At 33.8% G+C, this 23,243-nt stretch overlaps 2 protein-coding genes across 18 annotated transcripts in view; both read left to right on the top strand.

Annotated features, from left to right (window-relative positions):
* LOC126699880 (TMV resistance protein N-like) overlaps positions 1-23,243 on the top strand; it is a 113,174-nt gene that overhangs the window by 20,287 nt on the left and 69,644 nt on the right. Inside the window, exon 5 of one of the 17 annotated variants that reach the window (XR_007646905.1) lies at positions 248-295. The exons of the other annotated variants lie outside the window; for them this stretch is intronic. The gene's annotated coding sequence lies outside the window, so the exon portion shown is untranslated. Of the gene's footprint in view, positions 1-247; positions 296-23,243 lie in introns of those variants that run through there. 17 annotated transcript variants of the gene reach the window in all.
* Positions 1-23,243, top strand: part of LOC126699831 (disease resistance protein RUN1-like) — a 104,757-nt gene that overhangs the window by 20,412 nt on the left and 61,102 nt on the right. The window lies entirely within an intron of this gene.

Raw genomic sequence — 23,243 nt, 5'->3', positions numbered from 1 at the left:
GCATTGAAACCATTCATGTAAGATACAATTACTATCTAAAATTATTGTTGTTCATTGGAGGATGTTATTTAATTTTCTTCTTGTGAGGGAAGAATTGAGAAGACATCTGGTCTGAGTACTTATGTTCTTTGTGTCAAGGATACTGAAACCTTAGACCATATTTTTTTTTCCACATCATATCTGGAGAAATCTTTTTTGGATTGATCTTTCCATTAGAACTGATTTCATATAGCCTTACTTGATTTAGGCATGGATGAAGAGCTGGATGAAGGGAATTGGGAGCAATTTAGAGAACTTATGTACTTCTCATTGTCTTTTGTCTCTATTTTATGGTCCTTTTTAACTTACAAGAACAAGGCAACCGTGAAGAAAGAGCCTCTCTTTGCCATTAATGTGGTCATGTATTGTAAAAGTTTAATTTCTATGAGCAGGGCAACTAATAGATAATAAACAAAGAAAAGACCCAGCAGCAGGATAAGCAAGTCCAGACCTTTAGAAAGTGTTCAAACTGGCAACCAATCCTGTTGGAGAAGAGCTGCAAGAGTAGGAGAAGGAAATGAAAGGATTCAGTTTTATTTTAAAATAGAGAATAGCCAGATAGGTGCATCGTCATGGCTGGTTGTTTCAGCTGGGTTGTTTAGTATTCCATCCAAGATCTTAACCAAACTATGGCTGAGAGAAGCAATAACAGCATCACTTCTTATAAGGGCTTGGATGTTCCCCATCATATTTTCGACAATTCAATGGCAGCAGTGGAAGGTTACAAAGCCAAGCGAACCCTGTAAGTCACTGTCTTTCTTCTTAATTCAAGTTCTGTTGGTTGCTACATTATCTTTTTCTTGTGTACATTTATTAATGGATTGCCCACCATATGTTTGATTAGAGTTTTCAATGAGACTCCTAGCAATTTGTATAGGACAAACAAAGAAATGCAACAAAAAGCTTCTTCTTGTTGTTTACTGTTATATCTCCATGTTAATATCTTCAGTTTAAAATTATGCCTCTCACTCCCCCATATTCTCATTAAAGAGTAGAAACTCAAAAAAGAAACACACACACTGAATCACAGCCTGGAATCAAAAGGGCAGAGAGGAGAGAGGCAGAGAAATGTGAGAGTTCCCTCTCCTTTACTCAACACTGCCACAACCTCTCGTTTCTACCAATCCAGGGTGCTGTCTCCACAAGCGTTCTGTCAAGCAGGTAGAGGCCACTTTGGACTCTTGTCCCCATTCTTGACTTGGGCTCATACTTTGGGCAGCGGGATCAAAATCTGAATCTCTCCCCACCCTCCTCACTGCCTGCGCTGTCATAATTTAGAAGTCCACAAGCACTACCCCATGTGCAATATTAATAGTCTAAAACTCTTTTAATACGTAGTAACAATATTGCTCTTTAATTATGTAAGCTTCTACCATTTGACTTTTGTGCAATTGCCTCTTGATGTTCTTGAAGTTTTCTTACTTCTATATTTTTAACTCTCAATGAAATTATTGACTGAAATTTCCTTACCTATATTGGAGCATGTCCAGGGCCAAATTGTTCATGCTCATTTCACATGATAAAACAAACCTGAAGACTTATCTCCATATGTCAACTTAGTTGGCTACCCAATCAAAGCGACTCAAATAGAATTAGAATTAAAGGATTACAGAAGTTAAACCTGAGCATACAACATACTAAGCCATGAATTACTAACGTAATCCTCTGGTGCATATTTGTCGTCAAAGTAGTCAAGCTCAAGCAGGTAAGCAACCATGCAGACAAGGTTGAAAACAAAAGAAGGTTTCCTGCTTTGATTGGTAAGTCCTGCTCTTGTTGTTATCGTGGTTTTGATGAGTGACATCCAGAATATATGTTTTGTCATACTTTTCGCTTTGGATTTGTTGTTTTAGCCTGATGTATTATATTTTGTAGTGGAAAGATCAAAAGTGTTATGTCCAAATTTAAGTTGGGTCATATTCCTCCCCTTCTTTTTGTTGCTTCTGCCTCGTGTATTATCATAGTGGAAAGAACCTACATTGTTATAAACATTCAGGTGTGTGTATCAATATTTTTCAATTGGAAAGGACCTAGGTTATGCAATTAGAAATCCTTACAGAAATCAAAACAAGCTACATCTGTTAATTGGTATTTAATGTTATCTTTACAATTTGACTTGAAAACAGGACGGCTAGAGAGCTGTACTCTCCAGAAGTGGCTGCTCAAATTTTGGTTATCTCTGTCTCGAGATGTGGAGTTACTGATAAGCTGATGTGGCCTCATACAACACAAATATGGTGAGTGAAACCAAGTGTCTTATTCAATGAGGAAGAGGAGAACTTGGATCATGTATTCATGAAGCAGTCTTGCTTGGGCTGTATGGTTTTGGTCAGATTAGATGCTTAGAACTGACTTCATTTGCCCTTACTGTTTGAAGCAGCGGTTGACTCAGTAGATGGAAGATCTTGATTTTCATAAGAAGGAATATGTGATGTTCTATAGATTGTCTTATCCTAACTCCGTGGACCATGTGGTATAACCTCAACAAAGTGATGTTTGAGGGTGCGCAAGAGTCTGTTTTTGAAATGCTAATGCTAACGCTCAGTGAAGCTTTGTTTTGTAGGTATACACAAGCCTATGATAAACAACATGTGGATCAGAGTAACTGCAGGAGAGTACCAAGGCGAGTGTGTCTGGTTGTGAAGGGATGGCATGTGTTGCTGACTGTTGAGAGGCACAGGCAGAGAAGTTGCAAATGGGGTTGTTTTGCCTATAAATATTGGGCTGACAGGATAATTTTTTCTGGCTGTTGCAGTTCTGCCATATGCAAACGAGTGGCAGCGTACTGTATGAGAAGCATTAACTAAGGCTCTACAGAGTGGTTTTTCCAGACTTGTTTTGGTTAGTGGAAGATTGGAAAAGAAGAAGGTTCCTAGGCAACTTGCTGTGCTGATTGAAGACCTGAAGAACAAGGAAGTTGGATAATGCCAGTGGGTGTAAATTTGCTGAGCTTAGGAGTCACCGCAGAAGCTAGATCCCTGGTTACTCTTGCTTCAAACTATTTTATGAACATTTGTTGGGCTTGAAAATCTATTACTAGAGAGTTAATTTTAGCACTCTGAATAATAGAGCCAATTTGTTTCAATAGTGGGACTTTAGAGTTAGTTCCAGCAATAATTGTTCATGTTTGGTTGATATTCACCACATGTTAATATAAAGACAAGATTGCCAATGAGCAGTAATCACAAGGCTTGATCTGCTCATGAGATTCTGAGAGTTGACTTGAAACGTCTGTCAATAAGGCTAGGCAAGTTTGGATAACATATACAGGAGAAAAATGTTAGGCGTAGTTGCAACACGAGATACCTTTAGCGCAGTGAAAATTATGAGATTACTAGCGTTGGCTGCACGTGCAAGGCACATGCTACCCTAGTAGTGAGAAAATTAATATAAATTTTGTGTGAAATCGTGAATTTTGGCTCACCTAATTTGATTATATTAAAAAAGAAGTTTAAGAATACAAAAAAATATCACAATATTTTCACAATATCTTCATTTTTAGGATCCGAATAGATATTTTTTTTATTTTATTTGAGAGAAATGCTACATTCATAACATTTTTAGAACAAATTCTAAATGACAAATTATTATTGGTTTTAAACTAATAACATTGTTATTGTTATTCTCAAAACATTTATTTTCAGTTGTGGTTGGTCATAGTCTCATATTTTATTATTTTATTTCAATTTGTAAGAAATTGATACTTCAATATTTGTAAAAATATTGTGATATTTGTTGTGTTGGTATAACAATATATATGCCAGCTTACATAAATATTTAAAAGAAAAAAAAAAAAAAAAAAAAAAACAAACCGATTGCTGGGAAAAAAAAACTTTAGGCACGGTAGAAATTAATGTTAAAATGTTTTGGACTTAGTATTTTTTTATTTGATCTATAAGAAACTGAGATTTCAACAATTGTGAAAATATTGTTATAATAATAAGTGTTGTAACATTTTCTTAAAATGTTTATTTTCAATAGTGGTTAGTCATAGTCTAATATTTTATTATTTTATTTCGACTTGTAAGAAATTGACATGTCAATAATTGTGAAAATATTGTGAAATTTGTTGTGTTAGTATAACAATATATATGCCAGCTTACATAAATATTTCAAAGAAAAAAAAAAACACAGACCGATTATTAGAAAAATAATAAGTGTTGTAACATTTTCTTAAAACGTTTATTTTCAATTGTGGTTAGTCTTAGTCTAATATTTTATTATTTTATTTCGACTTGTAAGAAATTGACATGTCAATAATTGTGAAAATATTGTGAAATTTGTTGTGTTAGTATAACAATATATATGCCAGCTTACATAAATATTTCAAAGAAAAAAAAAACACAGACCGATTATTAGAAAAAAAAAAAAAAAAAAAAAAAAAAAAAAAAAAAAAACTTTAGGCACTGTAGCTACAGTGCCAGTTGAATAAACCAAAAGTACTGTAGCTCCAATGCTATCCATCAATAATAGCTTACCTATGATTTGTTGTGAAATTAATGTTAAAATGTTGTGGATTTAGCATTTTTTTATTTGATATATAAGAAACTGAGATTTTAACAATTGTGAAAATATTGTGATAACAATAAGTATTGTGACATTTTTTTTAAACATTTATTTTTAGTTGTGGTTGGCTACAACCTTATATTTTATTATTTTATTTCGACTTGTAAGAAATTGACACGTCAATAATTGTGAAAATATTGTGAAATTTATTGTGTCAGTATAACAATATAAATGTCAGCTTACATCAATATTTAAAAGAAAAAAAAAACACAAATCGATTATTGGAAAAAAAAAAAAAAAAAAAAAAAAAAAAAAAAAAGACTAACTAAACCAAAGCACTGTTGTAGCTAAAGCGCTGCACAGTGCAAAAACACTGGATGTACAGTGCCAAGACGCTGTATGCGCATTCACGCTTTTATTATAAACATTTATTTTTAGTTGTGGTTGATCACAGTCTCATATTTTATTATTTTATTTCGATTTGTAAGAAATTGACACGTCAATAATTGTGAAAATATTATAAAATTTGTTGTGTTAGCATAACAATATATATATCAGCTTACATAAATATTTAAAAGAAAAAAAAAACACAAACAAATTACTTAAAAAAAAATTAGGCACTGTAGCTACAGAGCAAAAATACTGCACTAACAAGTGTCACAACATTTTCACAAAACATTTATTTTCAGTTGTGGTTGGTAACAGTTTCATATTTTATTATTTTATTTTGACTTATAAGAAATTGACACCTCAATAATCGTGAAAATATTATGAAATTTGTTATGTCAGTATAACAATATATTAAAAAAATACAAACGAAAGACTAAAAAACAAGCAACTACTGTAGCTACAGTGCCAAGCGGCACTGTAGCTGCTATGCAAAACTTAAAGAAAAGGGTTGAAAAAAAAAATAAATAAATAAAAAAGTGCCTCACCAAAGTACTGTTGTCGCTACAGTACTTGCACAGTGTAAACACTATGAGTGCACAGTACCAAAGCACTGTAGCGGCATTGGCGCTTTTATAATATAAGATTTGTTGTGCCAGTATAACAATATATATACCAGCTTACATAAATATTTAAAAGGAAAAAAAAAAAAACACAAGCAAATTACTTAAAAAAAAAAAAATTAGACAGTGCCACTTGGAACTGTAACTACAGTGTAAAAATATTGTACTAACAAGTGTCACAACATTTTCACAAAATATTTATTTTCAGTTATGGTTAGTCACAGTTTCATATTTTATTATTTTATTTTGACTTATAAGAAATTAACACCTCAATAATCATGAAAATATTGTGAAATTTGTTGTGTCAGTATAACAATATATTAAAAAAAAAATACAAACGGAAGGCTAAAAAAAAGCAACTACTGTAGCTACAGTGCCAAGCGGCACTGTAGCTGCTGTGCAAAACTTAAACAAAAGGGTTGAAAAAACAAAAAAAAAAGAGCAAAGTGCCTCACCAAAGTACTGTTGCCGCTACAGTTCTTGCACAGTACAAACACTCTGAGTGCACAGTACTGAAGCACTGTAGCGGCATTCGCGCTTTTATAATATAACTAGCGTTGGCTGCACGTGCTGCCCCCAGTAGTGAGAAAATTAATATAAATTTTGTGTGTGAAATTGTGAATTTTGGCTCACCTAATTTGATTATATTAAAAAAGAAATTTAAGAATACAACAAAATATCACAATATTTTCACAATATCTTCATTTTTAGGATCTGAATAGATTTTTTTTTTTTTTTTTTTTATTGGAGAGAAATGTTATATTCATAATATTTTTAGAACAAATTTTAAATGACAAGTTATTATTGGTTTTAAACTGATAACATTGTTATTGTTATTCTCAAAACATTTATTTTCAGTTGTGGTTGGTCATTGAAAACTTTAGGCATTGTAGCTACAGTGCCAATTGAATAAACCAAAAGCACTGTAGCTTCAGTGCTATCCATCAATAATAGCTTACCTATGATTTGTTGTGAAATTAATGTTAAAATGTTGTGGATTTAGCATTTTTTATATTTGATATATAAGAAAGTGAGATTTCAACAATTATGAAAATATTGTGATAACAATAAGTGTTGTAACATTTTTTTAAAAATATTTATTTTTAGTTGTGGTTGGCTATAGTCTCATATTTTATTATTTTATTTCGACTTGTAAAAAATTGACACGTCAATAATTGTAAAAATATTATGAAATTTGTTGTGTCAGTATAACAATATAAATGTTAGTTTACATCAATATTTAAAAAAAAAAAAAAAAACACAAACTGATTATTGAAAAAAAAAAGACTAAGAGTGCGTTTGGGTAGCGCGTTTTGCGCTTCCCAAACGCACGTCTGCGTTTCAAGATTTTTTTTTTTTTTTTTTTTCAGCGAATGAACAGTAAAAGTACTGTTTATGTACTGTGCGGGAGACAAATTTTACTGTGCATATACTGTTTGTACACTGTTCATGGGACCCACAATCACTTTATTCAGAAAAAAATATTAAAAATGGGTCCCACGGTACTATTTACACATTTAAAAATTATTTTGCTACAGTGTTTTTCAGTTTTCAGTTTCAGTTTTCAGTTTTCAGCTGTATCCAAACGGACCCTAACTAAACCAAAGCACTATTGTAGCTAGCACAGTGCAAAAACACTGGATGTACAATGCCAAGACATTATGCACGCATTCGCACTTTTATTATAAACATTTATTTTTAGTTGTGGTTGGTCACAGTCTCATATTTTATTATTTTATTTCGATTTGTAAGAAATTAACATGTCAATAATTGTGAAAATATTGTAAAATTTGTTGTGTTAATATAACAATACATATACTAGCTTACATAAATATTTAAAAGAAAAAAAAAAACACAAACAGATTACTTAAAAAAAATTAGGCACTGTAGCTATAATGCTACTTAGTACTGTAGCTAGAGTGAAAAAATATTGTACTAACAAGTGTCATAACATTTTCACAAAATATTTATTTTCAGTTGTGGTTGGTCATAATTTCATATTTTATTATTTTATTTTGACTTATAAGAAATTGACACCTCAATAATTGTGAAAATATTGTGAAATTTGTTGTGTCAATATTATAATAATATATATATATATATATATATAAAAATACAAACGGAAGACTAAAAAAATGCAACTACTTATAATATAAAAATATTTTATATATACTCTGATACCAAAACGATGTGTTTTGGATCTGACATTAAGTTTAATGTTAGTTCCAAAACTACGTCGTTTCGGTATTTAGCTTAAAAAAAAAAAAAAAAAAAAAAAAAAAAAAAAAAACGACAGCATCACAATTTTAAACCCTAGAAATATTTATACCCATCTTATTCTTTCATCAGCCGTCCAAGCCCCGAACTCTCCCTCTCCCTCTCCCATAAATGTCTGCCTCCTCTCTCTTTCTCACTTCTCACTTCTCTGCCTTCACCTCCACTGCTTGCTACTTGCTACTTGCTACCACCGTATTCTGCCCCTTAATATCACAAATCTTGGAGTGTCACTCTTTCCTCTGTCGTTTTCGCTATTCTCAGGAAGTTTTATAGAAGATTTCGAATTTTGATGTTGCTCCTTACAGTGCTTTCTTTGAGGTTTGTTTATGTATTTTATTTTCAATGGTTTTGAATGATCTTTTATGGATTCAGTTTAGTTTAGTTTAGTTTTTTTTTTTTTTTTTAAATGGGTTATTTATGATTTGAAATAAGATATTGTGTTTGATTTTGGGCACTGATTGACGAAACCAGATTTTTATATAGTTAATAGATGTGGATTCAGTTTAGGTTTTTTTTTTTTAATGGGTTTTTTTGTGGATTCAGTTTAGTTTTTTGAATGATTATGATGGGGCTTGAGTTGTTAACTACATTGTGTTTGATTTTGGGCAGTGATTGACGAAACCAGATTTTTATATAGTTAATCGATATGGATTCAGTTTAGTTTAGTTTTTTTTTTTTTTAAATGGGTTTTTTTGATTTGAAATAAAATATTTTTGAGAGAAAGATTGTGAATTTGTTTGTGTTTGTGTGTTTTCTTTTGTTTCTTTTTTCTTTTTATGGTATATTTGGCTTTTTGAATGATTATGATGGGGTTTGTGATGTTAACTATATTGTGTTTGATTTGGGCAATGATTGACGAAACCAGAAATTCCTGAGCCGATCTGGTCCTCTCATCCTGAAATGATAGAGAGAAAAGATAGAGAAGAGATACAGAGAGTTCATCCCATGTTTTTTGTTTTTTGTTTTTTTTTTTTTTTTCCTTTCTTCCTAAGCCGATCTGGTCCTGCTGTCCTGAAATGATAGAGAGAAAAGAGAGAGAGAAGGGATACAGAGAGAAAACGCGCCGTTTAGCACTCCACAAACAAACAAAAAAGGAGGACTCACTAAACCAAAATCACTGTAAAAAACACTGTAGATGGCATTCTTGCTAGGTCAGAAACATTGCTTTGCATATAAAGAAGATAAAAAATATCGTCATCATACACTGTTATACAAAAGGGCAAAGATTAACGGCAACATCACTCACAAAGATCCAGAATCGACAAACAACACAGTTATACACATACTCTGCAGAGAATTAAACCTAATATCCTATATAACATTTTTATCTCATAAAAATCTAAAAAGTCTTGTTCTAAAGATTGAAAAACCAACAAACAATTCAATGAGAAGTATTGGAACTAATGGAGCTACTTCATGAGAAGGCATGGAACAGATTAAGTTGCCATTACCAGCCTGGTTTTTTTGTGCACCCTTACATTAATTTGCATGTTCAGTTTTTCAAAGAACAATCACATTATTTGCAGAGTGATCCCATTATTCACTTTAAAAAGGCGTAATTCATTATTTTGAAAGGGTAAACATTCTTCAGTTGATGTCAAAGCGGCTCTGATATCAATGATCTTGTTGTTGATTACAAACTTTGCTTGCTCCTAGCTCTTATATTTTTTTTCCTCATTATTTTTTGATCTCTTCATTTTCAGTTTCTTAATTTCTAAGCCACCCTATCCTTATACTTCTACATTTTGGTTGCACCCTCCGCTTTTGACCAAAAAAATTTCCTACTTTTTCAAATAGAGACCCAAAAAACAAAAAATCAGCCATACTAAGAAACGCCAAATGAAATGAATTAAAAAAAAAAAGAAAAAAAAAGAAAAAAAGAAGAAGAAGAGCATAATAGAAACCGAGTGCAAACAAAGTTACAGCTATGTCCTTATCAATGATCATGAAGTACATAATTAGCTTTGCTTGTACCCTTTCTTTCAGCTACTTTACGCGAGTCCAAATCTTCTGTAACTTTACGCACGGCTGATACTAGATTAATTAGTGGGTGCATTATTAGCCATAAAGTTTATAGATTAATCCACTAAAGCATTCATGTGTGATGTACGATGGCATATTGATTATGAATAGATATAAAGAAAGCAATATGAATAGAACTTTATAGTTTTTCAAAAAGTCTGGTTTATTTTCAGTACTTTTTAAAAAATAATCTCCTTTTGTTTTAATGAAAGATTGTCACATTATCTACTAACTAAATAAAAGGTAGAGATTAAAATACACTACTACTAGCCATTGTATATTTAAAAAAAAAAGATATGTCAAAGTTAAAAAAATACTGAAAGTAAGTCAAACCCTTTGTCAAAAAGCAATATAAACATTAAACAGAACTTCATAACTAGCCACCAGGAAGTTACTCTTTTCCTTCTTTTTGACCACGCAAAATGTTTAGGGTAATTGTCATCACATTTTCACAACATACTTATCCTTAAAAAAATAAAAAAGCTTCCTCTAAAGCAAGTTAAAAGGTTCTAATAAAAGCAAAATAAAGTGTAAACAAAACTTTTTGCTAGTTACCACTTACCACGAACTTACACTTTCTTCTCTAATTCTCAAAAAAAAAAAAAAAAAAAAACTTCTCTTCAATTTTCTTAATGGGGGAGTAAATTACTTACATATAGCACTAATTAAGTTCATCCCATGTGCAAGGGCGAAGCTACACACATGGGTGGAGGCCATGGCTCCCCTAATATTTAGAAAAATTCCTTTAGTATATATATAGCTATTTTGAAATTTCAAAATTTTAGCCTACAAAAATAGGAATTGGTTCCCCCCAAATATTTGAGTTAGTCCCATGATGTTCTTAGAAAACAATAATTAGTCTAATAGTTATAGACATAGTACTTTATTTTTCTCAATTTCATTTTATTATTGTAAGATGTAAATTATTGTAAGGACTGAAATTGTATTTGGTCCCAAGTAGATACGGGCTCAAATGTTGACGGTCCCCACAATAAATTTGTAGAGAGTGGGCTGAAAAGCCAGGCCTTAGTGGGCAGGTTGTTGTTAGTCATGATGGTCATGGTGGTTGCACGGAAATGAACTGTACTTGTTCAAGGAGATTTTCTCTTTGAAGCAGTTTTAGTGGTTCCTACTCTTGGGCCCTGGGGGGGAGAGAGTCCCCCCCCCCCTTTTTTGGATTGCCTCTTTCTCATTTTATATTAGCTTCCTCTCCCACTCGTATGCCCACGTGTAGGTTGAGGTTCAGGGTTGATACTTATCCTATCAGCCCATACCCAAAGTGGTTGGGAGTGGTTGTAAAGGATGAAAAGCATGGTTCTATCAGGTGCAGAGTACTTAATTGCAGTAATAGCAACTTTTCCTTTGTTCTTTGTCGTTTTAGTACTTTTCCTATTTAGTGAAATGACCCGGGGTGTCATCATCAGGACTGAGTCGCTCCCTTTGTCCTCGGCTATAGTTATAGCCGAAGAGGGTCCTTCATATGGCCGAGGATGATCCTTCCTCGGATCGGGCCTTGGGCCTAACGCGAACACTGACCTGGGCTTTTCAGTTTTATTCCCCCCACAATAGCCCCTCAAAATCCTGCTCTCCGGATCCTCAGACGGAGAGGTGGGTTTTGGTGATATCAGGCGTACATCATGGCTTGTCAAGTCTTGTCCTTCAGCAGTGTTGAAGTCTCTTCGTTTGCTAGAAGCATGTTCCTGGTTGTGAGACATTCCTTTAGTTTACCCACGCTACATTCCTGCCGTTTCGGTACACGAGGCGCGCCTTCATTAAAGTCTCTTTATGAGGAGACGGCAATCCAACGGCTGAAGACTGCTTTGGGAATTGAGTGGGACTTCTCTCGTTTGTAGTTTTTCCTTTGGGGATTTGGACGGATTAAATGCCACAAGGCTTGCCCCCTATATAAGAAGCACGGTGAGTGATCATCCCCTTTATTTGTAGACCCCTTAAGCTTTTCAAATTCTTAACTCTCCAATTGTGCTCAAAGTTTCCATCGCCAGTGTGACTGAGCCTTAGGAAGTGAGATGGTCGAGGCTAGGGTGAGGGTGAAGGAACTACACCCTCTTCAGAAGCCCTGGGTATCTTCACGATTCAGAATGGCCCGGTCCAGGCAGGGGAGACAAAGACTCAAGACATTTCTTCTCCCCGATAAGGCAAGAAAGGAGCTTCTTCTTCCTTCAGCCAAAATCCGAAGCAGGTGGAAATCGCATCAGATTTTTGGTGTGATAGCTTTGAGATTTCCCATCACTGGTACCATTCGTACTTGCCCGATTGATGCTAATGTGACGCTTGCTCGATTGCTGTTAGAGCAGGTATGGGGACTTGGCGTCCCCGTTTCTTCCTCTCTTCTATCACTGACGCCGTCCTGACCTGCTTAGTCGCTGCTAGAGCAAAGTTATGGACCAGGCGCCTTTGCTTCTTCTTCTCTTCCATCGCTGGTGCCATCCAGACTTGCTTAGTCGCTGTTAGAGCAAAGTTGAAGGATCTATCGTTTCCGTGTGTTCTTCTTTTTTCATTTTATTTTTGTAGTTAGCTTCTGGCATAGGCTTGTCTAAGCCCCTTTTTTTGTATGCTGTACCACCTATTCGTCTAATAAAAGATGATTTCATTTCATTTTGTGTATTCTTTCTTTTCTGCAATAGTTATTTTGCGAATGGATGTGCTGGTGTCTTTTTCTTTTGGAACAGCACTTAGGGCCGACGCCCTTGTTTAACAAAAAGTTATCTCTTTGAACTTATCAAAATTGACGAGCACAACAATGCCGACTTGAGATAGGTTAATCATATAAGACTAACTGAAATAATAGCTGAATGTTCTGTATTACGTATAAGACAATTACCTGAGGACGTGTGACCAAAAATGAACCGTCCGAAGGGGTCGCCAAGCACTAGAGTGCTTTGCCACGATTCGGATAGTATTCATTGCCTTAACTTGTTCTGAGTCCGAGGACCATGCAATACCTTGGTTCTATCCAAAATTTAGGTTTTCTTTTTGAAGTACTTGGTTTCCCCATAGGTTTGAGTCCGAGGACCATGCAATACCTTGGTTCTGTCCAAAACTTAGGTTTTCTTTTTGAAGTACTTGGTTTCCCCATAGGTTTGAGTCCGAAGACCATGCAATACCTTGGTTCTGTCCAAAACTTAGGTCTTCTTTTTGAAGTACTTGGTTTCCCCATATGTTTGAGTCCGAGGACCATGCAATACCTTGGTTCTGTCCAAAACTTAGGTCTTCTTTTTGAAGTACTTGGTTTCCCCATAGGTTTGAGTCCGAGGACCATGCAATACCTTGGTTCTGTCCAAAACTTAGGTTTTCTTTTTGAAATACTTGGTTTCCCCATAGGTTTGAGTCCGAGGACCATGCAATACCTTGGTTCTGTCCAAAACTTAGGTTTTCTTAACTACTTGAGGGTTAGCCCCTTGACAAAGGTGTAGGGCATTGACTTAATGTTGGAAGCCCCTAGGACTACCCGTGCCACTGGCACTTCGTAGTTTAGCCCTGATGGTGAGCCGCGCGTAGCTTGCACCACGGCCAAAATTCTCTCTTTCGAGGGACCCTTGTGGGTAGGGGCTTGATCCTACCATGACTAACCGTTGCCTGCACCAATGCACAAGCTTTTCCCACAGACGGCGCCAATTGTAAGGACTGAAATTGTGTTTGGTCCCAAGGTAGATACAGGCTCAAATGTTGACGGTCCCCACAATAAATTTGTAGAGAGTGGGCTGAAAAGCCAAGCCTTAGTGGATAGGTTGTTGTTAGTCATGATGGTCATGGTGGTTGCACGGAAATGAACTGTACTTGTTCAAGGAGATTTCTCTTTGAAGCAGTTTTAGTGGTTCCTGCTCTTGGGCTCCGGGGGGGAGGGAGTCCCCCCTTTTTTGGATTGCCTCTTTCTCCTTTTATATTAGCTTCCTCTCCCATTCGTATGTCCACGTGTAGGTTGAGGTTCAGGGTTGATACTTGTCCTATCAGCCCATACCCAAAGTGGTTGGGAGTGGTTGTAAAGGATGAAAAGTATGGTTCTGTCAGGTGCAGAGTACTTAATTGCAGTAATAGCAGCTTTTCCTTTGTTCTTTGTCGTTTTAGTACTTTTCCTATTTAGTGAAATGACCCGGGGTGTCATCATCAGGACTAAGTCGCTCCCTTTGTCCTTGGCTATAGTTATGGCCGAGGAGGGTCCTTCATATGGCCGAGGATGATCCTTCCTCGGATCGGGCCTTGGGCCCAACACGAACACTAACCTGGGCTTCTCGGTTTTATTCCCCCCACAATTATATTTGTTAAATTTTTTATAAAGTTTGATACCAAAACATGTTTGAATTTGTGACGTTTTATAAGACTATCTATGTTAGTAACCATCAAAACTGGAAAGCTTAGATACAAGGCATCCATTAGCAATTTTATTGAGTTTAAGGGAAAGCAAAAATCTGGTCAGACTGCCAGAGAACCTAGGGTATATATGCCGAACGTCTAGAGTTGTTGGATTTGAGCAAAACTGCTATAGCTATAAGAAATGTCCCTTCTTCCATTGGTCTCTTAAAAAAAATCTTAATTCTTAAATAGTGGTATGAGGTCCTCCCTTTTTATTCAATGCCAAGAAGTCCTGATCCAATGGACTGGTCAATTGTCTTCTCAATCAGGTGCTTGTTCTTTGAGTGAATTGAATTGATGGATGCTATAGGTAGTGTAGGTTTAGTTTACTATTTACCATAGGTTGTGTAATTGTGTTTATGAGGTGAGGTTTAATTTGATTGGGTTAAATTTAACCGTGTTGGGTTAATATTACACGACTTTATTTTACCTAGTCTGGTTAGGTGGGAATTTTTTGGTATTTCATTATTAATTGGGGATTTATTATTATTTTTTTATTAATTAGGGAATTTTAGACCTAGTAGAAAAGAAAATTCCATGAATAAAAAGATACTGTTAATTTAATTGAGAACATAACACATTGGAAGTATTTGGTCATTTCTCAAACAAGGAAAATGAATTGGTTTCAAAAATAAAAAATAGACAACATAAACAGAGTACGAATGGAGTTAAAGCATGTCTTTATCAAAGATCTGAAGTGAATCATTAGGGGATAATAGAAACCAACTTTGTAAACTTATTGTAAAGCATAGAATCGCATAAAAGCATTATGAAAAGTGTAAAAAATTGTTCGACAATTTAATTTGTTAAAATTTCGCTTTCACATGCAACTCTCAATATGTAAATTTCTTGGTCAAAGAATATTTTGCTTTTGATTTTAATAATTTTTAGAGATTATTAAAGCGTTAAAGAGTCAGTAGCCTTGATATTTTTAGGAGTGGAGTAAAAGTGCAAGAAAATCAAACAAAGCTCAATTATCTGGTCCCAACGAGTGGACTTAAGTGTCAATGAGGAAACTTTCCTAGAAATTTCCTATACTCGCTAACATGAACAGAAGCCGACACTTCATTTAAATATAGTCACCATTACAGTCGACAAGTTCTCTATAACATAAACATACACTCTCTCTAGTTTAGCAACAAAAATAAATAAATAAACATACACCCTCTTTAATATTTTCTCTTTTCTCAAACTGAAAAGTGAGCGCTCACATGCACACAAAGTTTTTTTCTGCGACCAATCGTTTGAGCCTCTTCATTTCCTTGACCTTGACAACGTGATCCGCATCAAGGACAAGGTCCTCTCGCTTCTCTTATGCAATGTTTGTGTGAATTCAGAATTATCTGTTTTTTAAAATATTAAATTTATATTTAATTTGTGTTCAATTTAATTTGAATGATCAGAAAGCACGGAAAAAGTGGAAGAATAGAAAATTTGTTCAATGAGATTTTGTGTTTTCCTACTGTTTTATGGGAAAAGTTAATTACGGAATTGGTTTAGAAAGTATTTCTAAAAATTTTCTATGAGAAAAGAAAAAATAATTTATGTACTATAAAAATTGGTATTAAAATATTCTAAGAGCATTTATTAACAAGATCTTTATCTATTTATTTATTTTGAGGAACCCTGGGTCCTTGTTTTATATCTGAATTTCTTCTGTTGTAGTGATCGTCAAATAAAAAAATATATAAAAAGACTCATTAAATAATTAATACTAGGGAAAAAACTAGAAATTTAGTTAGAGGGCAAAAGTGTAAGCAAATTTCAAAAAGACCCAATCATTCCCTGCACTTTTAATTTTGTGTTTTTCACCCCTAAAGCTTTCAGTAATGACAAAATTCTTACTTCAAGTGATCACGTGTAGTGCATGTGACCATTTTATCATAAAAACTTATTTTTTTCTAATAACTTATAATAAAAATTCATTCTAAAAATAATTTAATAAACAAATTCTTAAGATGCAAACTGGTCGTGACTCGTGAGCCCGCCATTCTTAAGTCTCAGTCCCAATCAGTAAGTCACCAAAGCCCCTAAAACCCTCAAGGTGTATAAATATACAATTAAAAGTACAGAGAGTGTGTTTGAAATTAACCCAAACCTCAGGAGTTTTTATGCAATTTGGCCAAAACTTTTTAGCTGGTTAGCAGTAACTTGCACAAAAACTTTACAGCTGAAATTGATCCAACCTTAGGGGAGTAAATTACTTGCATATTGCTAATTAAATTCATCCCATTCACATGTGCACCACTTAAACAAGTCAAATAAGGAAGAAGAAGAAGAAGAAAAAGTTTAAGACCAAAGTATTTAAATTCAACTCTCACTTTCTGACGCAGAAATTTCAAAGGTTTAAATATTCGAATTATAAATAAATTTAAAAAAAAAATGTTGAAAAGGCCAATCTTGGTTAGTATCTCATAAATATAATTATCTTCCTTCCTTTTTTTTTTTTAACGTAATTGAATAATATTTGTTTTTTGTTTTCTCACTACTCACTTTCACACCTACTTTGTTTAAACAATTGAGTTGTTAACCTCACTGCAAAACCGAGGATGTGCATGCTTGCACTTGATTTCGTCTCTTTCTTTCCAATACCCAATGCCTATTCTTAAATTTAACAAGAAATTTCACAAGAAATAGTAGAGTAGTACAAGTTGTTGTTTATGATTCTTCTTCTTTAAAAAATAAAAAGCACACCGCGGAAGTTCCTGTTTTGAATTTAACGGCTCTTTAAGTTAAATGGCACCGCTTTTCAAATTTAATGGCACGACGGCGTTTTGTTTTCAGTTACTTCTATTATTTTACGAAATGACATCGTTTTGTCATTCAAGATGAGACGCCATTTCATTGATTGGAACTATACGCTTAAGTAGTCGTTGGTCCTTGCCAGATGTCAATGCCTCATTGGCTCCACGTTATTTGCAAATTCTGTTAGTTCTGTTAAGAGTTACAATGGCTAGTTTGTTAGTTATATAAACAGATCTCTGGTTGTAATCGTCATCGAGTGAATTTCATTTTTACTCAAATCAAATTTCTGTTGCTTTCTCTCTCTGTTTTCCAATTTTTTTTTTTTTTTTTTTGTTTTACTTTGTTTATTGTGAAATTCAATGAGTGAGAACACTGAGAAGGAGAAGAAGAAGAAAAAAAAAAAATTGCACGGGGGGCTTCAATTCAAGGTTTGGAAACATAACCATGGTGGAGGATCATAGTTTTACTAAGATAGTGATTATGAAAACTCAATGTGATAACAATTTTAAGTTATCTTAATGAAATGCAACAGTTTATGTTGCAACAATGTAATTTTGAGATACTGTTTGGCTTTAATATGTTTTTCCTGTTTTCATTTTAGGTGATTTAATTAAGAAGATCATGTAGTCATTTGAACTCTTGTTTATAGCTGTTATTACTATTATCATGAAAAGCAACATGCTGTAGGAACGTATTGCATTAGAGGCAGAAAGAGTCTACTGTTTATTTATTTAGTTTTCGATAATCGAAAGAGTCCAGTACTGTTATTGCTATTACAGTGGTAATTGATTATGAAGTTCATGAATGTGAACTAAATATGATAACATTTATAGGAACCTCTTAAAGTGTACAATATCAGAGGACTAATGAACTCCCAAAGAAGTTGGTTTAATGGTGTTATCCTCTCCGCAAGTGACGACATCGCATTCACATCTGCTTTGCTGAGCAGAAGCTGGTCGGCAAGAGCAGTTCCTGGCTCGTGCACTCGCTGGAAAGCTTGCTCCGCAATTGATTTGGGCACATGTGCCTGGTACAATAATCTGTTCGCGGCAACGAGGCTGATCATCACCTATAAAATTAGATTCAAGAGATAAATATAGACACATTATTTTTGCAAATAGAGGTAAATATATATATATATATTTATATTTATATAATTTGAGTAATCAACAGTTCATGACTTTCCGTAAAATTGAGGTGACAAAACAAAGCTTAAATTTGACAAAAATATCAAAATAGTTTTACCTTGAGAAAGGTTAAGTACAATTGATACAAGAACAAAAGAAACCAAGACAAAGACAGCCAACTTGTTCATGTTCTCCTCTGTGGTGTGTGTGTGTCTCTCTCTAATACTCTTATTTGGGTTACAATGGTAGATACTTGTATGAGCATAGCAATATTTATATATAGAACAGTTTAAATGACTTATGGAGTAATAGCATTATCCATAGACAATTAATTATATGGTGGATATGGCAATAATGGTCAGGTTAATTTCCTAATTTGGTGTATGGGATATGCTGAGGTGTTACATAATAGAAGACAGACCATGCTGATAAATAAGAAGAAATTATCGTTACAGCTCAACAAGCTAACTATGAATTATTAGGGATTAAATAAGATAATATCAACATTGGATTTTTATTTTATTTAAGGAAATCAACATTGAATTTTGATGATGAATTTCTCCACCTCACATGACAACTCATAACTTTCAAATGTCACATAAATAAATTATATTAATAAATATATTAAAACTATGAGATAGTATATTTGCACTATCTATATTTCGATTCTTATTACTGGCTTTCGATATCATAAATGTTGATTATCCATCATAATTAATACATCACGGGCACACACACACAACAATATTTATATTTCTATTCTTATCATTAGCTTTCAATATCATAAAAGTTGATTATCTATCATAATTAATATCACTCTCTCTCATATGTTTTGTGGCTTTAGCATTACTATTTTTTATATGAGATTAAATTCTATAAGGATAGGGTGTAAAACCCATGTTTTATAACATCCAATAAGTGATTGCCACATCATTATTTTACTTAAAATTCAATACATCCTATCACACATAACAACATCTCAATAAATTCCTAATTTAGTTGGATTTATATATAAGTATTAGAATTGATTGAGTGTGATTGTGTTTATTCTTAAATATATGATAAGATGATGTAGCATATTGGGATTGAATGGGTAAAACATGGGTTTTACACTACGTCCTTAGAGAATTTAATCTCTTTTTATATATATAATCATAAAAGTTGGATTCTAAAATTGGCAATGAAATGATGTGTCTCTTTTGTTGGAAATATTTTAGTGAATAAACAAGTTTTGATACAAAAAATAATATCCCAAATAATTAGCAAGAACATAAAATAAAAAAGGAGTTTAGAACAATCTCACAATGCTATAGAATTACGCTGCGAAAGCGTTGTCCTTAAAGGTTGATTCGTGCCACTCAAAGTAAAACTTGGTGCGATTGGTTCTCTTGGCCAAACAACCCCCCAGGATTAGACTCTAGCGTCGACCTTTGTGATGTACACACTTCCACTCACAAAAGGTTTAAGAACAACTCTCTATTGCCTTTCTTTATAACAAATATTCTTGTAGAAAAAATATGTGGGAGAGAAAGATAGTAGACTTGTGTATTTCTAAAATATAGAGTTGTAAAAAAGACCTCCTTAGAAAGTATGTTATGATGAGTATTATATAGGCTACTTATGAAAATAATAGTCTATAGTTATTGGTTACTAATAACCCTTAAAAGCCCAACGGCTATATTATCAATTATTGCCTAACGGCTATTTTTCTCATAATTATCCAACGGCTATTTTTCTCATAATTGCCCAACGGCTATTTTACTCATAAATTTCCAACAGCTGGAAAATAAATAAGAATAAAAGTGTTTGGAACACACACTCACACCAACAATCCCCCACATGTTACAAACACAAAATAGGAAAGGCACGCAACTAAAGAAAGCATGCATCAATATGGTACCAGAAGGTTTTAACCATACATAGGATAAATAAGTAGGAACTAAAAGATAATGGTGGAGTTAAAACTCTTTTAACCAAGCTATTAGTAAACCAAACTTACCACCCACATAACTTTCTTTTTCAAGGTTGTTCTTAAGTGGGTTGGCGCCTTATCCAGGTCATGCGTCACTGGGTTTCATGAGAGCTCTAGAGACCTACCCAAAAAGTCTCATAGGAAGCGGCACAACTTCCACTCACATATAGGTGGCATCCATCAAGAGTGCGTGCAGAACACCCCATCCCAACAAGTAGGGAGTATGGATCCATTAAGAGCCTAAAGCTCAACCTCCAACAATCTGCAACTTAATCGGTGGCATCCATCAAGAGTGCGTGCAGATACACTCCATCCCAATAGGTAAGGATATGGATCCATTAAGAGCCTAAAGCTCAACCTCACCAAATTCTGCAACTTAGCACTGTTTCACACCATAGGGATGGACTCATCACTAATCTCCTTACCGAGATAGCGGAAAACACGTAACAAATGACAGTGCCCATGGACCACTAATGACCTTTACCCATTTAACCTCTTGCGTGCAGATACACTCCATCCCAATAGGTAAGGATATGGATCCATTAAGAGCCTAAAGCTCAACCTCACCAAATTCTGTAACTTAGCACTGTCTCATACCATAGGGATGGACTCATCACTAATCTCCTTTCCGAGATAGCGGAAAACACGTAACAAATGACAGTGCCCATGGACCACTAATGACCTTTACCCATTTAACCTCTTGCGTGGAATCACCCATCATAGAGGTTGGGCATTAGCTATAGTGTCGCAACTTGGGTATTAGTCCAATCCCCCTAGATGTCTCACTCACCAGCCTCATTGCTGGTGGTTTGGTCAAAGGATCGGCCAAGTTCCTTTCAAACCTCACATGGTCCAATGACATAACATCATTATCAATAAGCTGCCTCAGCCTCAGTTGGATATGTCGACTTTTCCTATTTCACAAAGTCTAATGACATAACATCATTATCAATAAGCTACCTTAGCCTCAATTGGATATGTCGACTTTTCCCATTATGAACTTTGCTCTTAGCAAGTGTTATGGCAGCCTGGCAATCACAAGGAAAGCAAACAGAGACAACAGAGTTAGTAAATGAAGGCATATCAATTAATAAACTCCTAAGCCATATAGCTTTAGACCCAGCCTTCTCTAAAGCCATTAACTCTGTTTCCATATTAGATCTCATTATGCAAGTCTTCTTGGATGACTTCCAAGAGACAGCCCTTCCAGCTAGTGTGAGCACATATCCACTAGTGGGCTTTACATAATTTGTATCAGAGATCTAGTTAGCATCACAATATCCTTTTAAAACAAGATGATAACCAACAATATGGCAAACAAAAATAAAAAGTCCCCTTTGAATATATCAATAACCTAGATATTGTATCCCAATGCTCAACACTAGGACTATGAGTATATCTATTCAATCTACCAATATCATATGAAATATCAAGGCGACTACAGTTTGTCAAAAATATTAAATAACTAATAATTTGTGCTTACTTATCTTGTGAAACATTATCACCACATTTTTGACCCAGTGCACCTTTAAATCATACATAATAGGCATAGGTCACATATCAAAGTGTTTAATTTTTTTTTCCTCACATAATGAGATTGCGACAGTACATTGCAATCATTATCCTTAAGGATCTTGATGCCTAAAATAGCATTTGCCCCAACCAAAATTTTCATATCAAATTTAGAGGTAAGAAAACATTTAGTATCATACACAACATTATGGCTAGTTCCAAATATAAGTAAGTCATCAACATATAAACAAATAATGACACCTTCATTATTATTTAGCTTATTATATATGCATTTATCCTCATGATCATAAATCACAAATCCATATGTAAGCATCATATATCAAAATTTTCATGTCATTGTATAGGTGCTTGTTTTAATCCATACAAGGATTTAACCAATTTACAAACTTTATGTTATTGTCCAAGGACAACAAAACCCTTGGGTTGTTCTATATAAATTTTTTTTTTCTCCTTTCTGATTCACCTATTAGAAAAACAGTTTTAACATCCATATGATGTATAATAGGTTTGTAAATAGATACAATAACAAACAACATTCTTATAGATGCAATTCTAATAATTGAAGAATAAGTATAAAATAATCAACATAATAATTTTGCTTATAGCCTTTAGCTACCGAACATGCCTTATACTTATCTATGATCCCATTTAGTTATAAGTTTCTTTTAAAAACCCACTTGCAACCAACAGGCTTAACCTTAGGTGGAAGCTCAACCCATTCCAAGTGTGATTAGACATAATCTAATAATTTGTTAAAAGCTTCCAACAATAATGGTGCATCAACAAATTTAATTGCATCATAATAACTTACATGTTCATTTTCAACAATATAGTTAAGAAAATTGTTACCGTAACTCTTTTTCTCCCTAGTTCGCTTACTTCTTCTCAATTCTTGCACATCACAACAAGATCATTAGAAGTATCAATAAGTTCATGAAACATATTTTCCTTATTTTTCAAAGGAAACTCGTACTTAAAGAAAGTATTTTTAAGATTCAACAATAGTATTAAATTCTAAATACATCACTGTTGATGATTATAATTTTATATCATGAATTATAACAAACATAACCAATAAACACACAATCACATATTTGAGAATCAAGTTTCCTCCTTTTGGGTTCATGTAGCACGACCTTAGGCAAGTATCCCCACACTTTGAGGTATTCTCTTTTTAGATTTGGGTAACATCTTAGTCAACTACCCCCACAATTCGAGGTATACCAAGTTAGGCTTATGTCATTCTTAACTTCATTTTTTATATTTTATAAAATTTCCAATACCTCGTCTTTGGTTCCTAATACACAAAGTTAAATAAATATAGAATGGTCATCAACAAAGATTACATAAAATCTTTTACCACCTCTAATCATTGTGTATTTTAAATCATCTAAAATGCTATGGACCAAACCAAGAAGTTTGGTTCCTCTTATTATAGATTTGCAAGGTTTTTTATTTATTTATTTATTTCAAATTCACGAAAACCTATCCACCATCTCAAAACAACACATATAGCTAATAAAAATATGTATATATAAATTTTCAATATCACTCTTGTACTTGGGGTATAAAAGGAATATTTATTCCCACTAAATCTTATCCATTAGCCCAAAATACTAGTTGGATCATTTTATTATTTAT

Source organism: Quercus robur, chromosome 9 (genome assembly GCF_932294415.1).
Source record: "Quercus robur chromosome 9, dhQueRobu3.1, whole genome shotgun sequence".
In the NCBI taxonomy this organism is placed as follows: domain Eukaryota; kingdom Viridiplantae; phylum Streptophyta; class Magnoliopsida; order Fagales; family Fagaceae; genus Quercus; species Quercus robur.
This window is presented reverse-complemented; position numbering and strand designations above follow the sequence as displayed.